Genomic DNA, 3758 nt, shown 5'->3' on the forward strand with positions numbered 1-3758 from the left:
GATTCAGAATCACGATTACATAAATTTGAATCGGGATTTAGCACAGGATGTTAAGTTGCTGTGTTTGTATGCGGCTGTTTGGTACGGACATACTCACTATATATATATATATATATACCTACAGATAGCAGCAGCTGATCGATCACACATGTGTGTATTGTCACCTTCCTTTCTACCTCCTCATACATACTCACAGGTGCATAGGCATGGCCAGCCCGTCAGCGTTGGAGTTCACCGTGAGGAGGAAGCTTGCGGTGCTGGTGCCGCCCGCGGCCCCTACGCCGCGGGAGCTGAAGAGGCTCTCCGACATCGACGACCAGGACGGGCTCCGCTTCCAGCTCCCCGCCATCCACTTCTTCCGGCAGCAGGACGGCCGGGACGACGACCCTGCGCCTGTACTACGCGGCGCCATAGCGGCGGTGCTCGTGAACTACTACCCGTTCGCGGGGCGGCTGAGGGAGCTTGAGGGCCGCAAGCTCGCCGTCGACTGCACCGGCGAGGGCGTGCTGTTCGTCGAGGCTGACGCTGACGTCCGCCTCGACCAATTTGATGCGGCCCTGGGGCCGCCCTTCCCGTGCCTCGACGAGCTCCTATTCCACGTCCCCGGCTCCTCCGGTATCCTCGACTGCCCGCTCCTCCTTTTCCAGGTATGCTTTCGTCAACTTTCGGCTTTTCACAAAAAATGCACTGGATTATAAACGGAAAAAAAATGCACTTTTTAGAATCGGCTGAGACTTTTAATAACCATCTAAAATGTACCCTAACTATATAACGTGTCATCCCGCATGCATGCAGGTGACACGGCTCGCTTGCGGCGGCTTCGTCATGGCTGTGAGGATACAGCACACGATGGCAGATGCGCTGGGGATGGTGCAGCTCCTAGGTGCTATCGCGGAGCTGGCTCGGGGTGCGCCGGCGCCAACAGTGCGACCGGTGTGGGGGCGCGAGCTGCTGCAGGCGCCGCTGCTGAACGATGATGTACTACTCCCACCACGCTTTGCGCACCGTGAGTATGATGATGTGATGGACATGAATGGCGCCACTGTGCCCTTTGAATTCATGGTGCACCGCTCCTTCTTCATTGGGTGGCGGGAGATCTCCGCCATCCGATCCCACCTCCCGTCGGCTCTCAGTCGCGAAGCTACCAACTTCGAGGTCATCACGGGGTGCGTGTGGTGGTGCCGCACGGTAGCTCTAGCCCCCCATGCCGATGAGGAAATGAGGATGATCTGTACCGTCAACATCCGTGGCAAAAAAAACACTATCATCCCCGTCGGCTACTATGGCAACGCCTTCGCTACACCCGTCGCCATCTCCACTGCCGGTGACTTGCTCGCCAACCCTGTGAGCTAAGCTGTAGAGCTGGTGATGAAGGCGAAGCGGGAGGTGGATGTGGAGTACATCCTCTCCGTGGCACAACTCATGGCACAACGTGGGCGGCCACACTTTGCGGTGGCGCATGGCTACCTCGTGTCGGACATGACAAAGGTTGGATTCCATGACCTTGACTTCGGCTGGGGCAAGCCAGTGTATGCCGGTCCGGCGGAGGGCGGAGTCGTCGCCATACCAGGCGTCGCCAGCTTCTTCATTGCTATAAGGAACGCCATGGGCGAGGAGGGTATCGCAGTCCCCGTGTGCATGCCCGGCCTCACCATGGACAAGTTCGTTAATGAGATGGGCAAGCTCATGCGCACGGCATTGGCTGACACATTTTCCAAGATGTGATCTGCCATCTGAGTTGAATCGTCATCTGCTATCACGGTTTCAATTGACCATCAAAGCTTGTACATGAAATCTCGACCGGCTAGATGCTTCTGCATTTAGTCACATTTTTCTTTACCAAAGGATGTGAGCATGATTTAAATAATTAATAAAGATAGCCATGATGGTCTTCCCCTCAAAAAAATTTAGAATACTATATATCTAGGGTTGTGTTGTGCCTCGGCCGATGAATCTCTTAAAAAGATCCGCCCGCTCGACTGCCGTTAGATCTTGCGTTATCCAACGACCCACCTCCGTTCTCACTACTGCGACAAAGACCGTGTTGCAGAAGCCTTTGTAACAAAGCTCGTGTTGCAGAAACATTCGTAATATAGTTCTTTTGTCCAGCTTCATCTTTTTGCAACATATGATGTTGCAGAAAGAACGTCTGCAACATGGATGAAGTTGCAGAATTTATTTTGTAACGGAAGGATGTCGCAGCGCACCGTTGTTGTTGCCGTCGCCGTTTTGCAACTCCGCCGTTGTTGCAGAAACTCGTCGTGCGTGCGTCCGCACGGCTTGACAGGCATGGGCGGCTTCTGCTACGCAAGGTCGACCTGACGGTGTTGCAGAAACATCTGTGACGGGGACCTCCGGTCTGGATCATGCCGTGGCAGAGGTGGCATGGCTCTTACCGTTGACACCTGGATGGTTTCCACGGCGACCACTCGGGCCCAGCCGCCCCGCCATGGCCGGGAGGCCACCGCCAGCGGAGGTTGTGTCGTCCTCGTTGCCCTCCCTGACGCGGTTCCTTCCTGGTGGGCCTGCAACGATCCGCTTGTTGCGATATGCCTTTAGAAACTGGTGCCTAGTTGCAACAATATAGTATGTGGCTAGCGTTTCAGTGAAGATAAGGACGAGGGAGAGATGCGGTGTATGGGCCCATAATGATGAGTGGAAGACATAGGACGTGGCGGACGTCAGACAAAAGATCGGTCAGTTGAGCACCAACTTTTCCCATATATCTGTATCAACACTCATATATAGTGTGCGAATAACTTACGTTGTCATCCATTGGATCTACTACATGTAACGGCTGAGAACTGGCAAACCCAAGAGTTGTAGCCATCAGATCAATTCTTGTGTTGTACCAGATCCTTCCACGTGGTCATGGCCTGCTTGGCGTGGAAACCGTAGAGCTTTCCACACATCATTTTATTTCCATGTCATGTTTTAATGTTGAACTCCGCCTATGTTGTCTCAACATAGCCAGTTCCAAGCCAGGGTAAAGGAGGAGGGTTGTGATAGGCTCGACGAGCCAACGTAAAAACTCAGCCACTCTTATGGAGATGAAACCCAAAAGATTTTTATTGGGGCGTAACCCTCTCAACGATGCGCTACATCGGAACCCGGGTGTGGTGGAAAATAGGCAAGGGACGGGCTGTCACCCCCAAGGTGGCGCGTCGTATCTTTATCCGGATACGCTGGCAAGTGAGCGAGGATCAGGTCGCCGCATCCTTAGTGGCTTGCTACATCGGCGCCCGGATGTAGTGGAAAATGAGAAAGGGTCTTTGCATTTGACTCGACGAGTGCGAAGGGTAAGGTAGCTAGCCGAGCCTAGGAGGAATCGGTTAGGTAGCTGGAACGTAGGTTCTCTGACAGGGAAGCTTCGGGAGCTAGTTGATGCAGCGGTGAGGCGAGGTGTTGATATCCTTTGCATCCAAGAAACCAAATGGAGAGGACAGAAGGCGAAGGAGGTGGAGGATATTGGCTTCAAGATGTGGTACACGGGACGGCTGCAAATAGAAATGGCGTAGGCATCTTGATCAACAAGAGCCTCAAGTATAGAGTGGTAGACGTCAAGAGACATGGGGACCGGATTATACTGGTCAAGCTGGTAGTTGAGGACTTGGTTCTCAATGTTATCAGCGCGTATGCCCCGCAAGTAGGCCACAATGAGAACACCAAGAGGGAGTTATGGGAAGGCCTGGAAGACATGGTTAGGAGTGTACCGATTGGTGAGAAGCTCTTAATAGGAGGAGACCTCAATGGCCACA

The 3758-nt window shown here is 53.4% G+C and overlaps 1 pseudogene; it reads left to right on the plus strand.

Moving 5' to 3' along the window:
* Nucleotides 1–206: 206 nt before the first annotated feature.
* On the plus strand, nucleotides 207–1845 carry LOC119289943 (annotated as a pseudogene).
* Nucleotides 1846–3758: the final 1913 nt, after the last annotated feature.

Source organism: Triticum dicoccoides, chromosome 4A, assembly GCF_002162155.2.
Source record: "Triticum dicoccoides isolate Atlit2015 ecotype Zavitan chromosome 4A, WEW_v2.0, whole genome shotgun sequence".
NCBI classification, from domain to species: Eukaryota; Viridiplantae; Streptophyta; class Magnoliopsida; order Poales; family Poaceae; genus Triticum; species Triticum dicoccoides.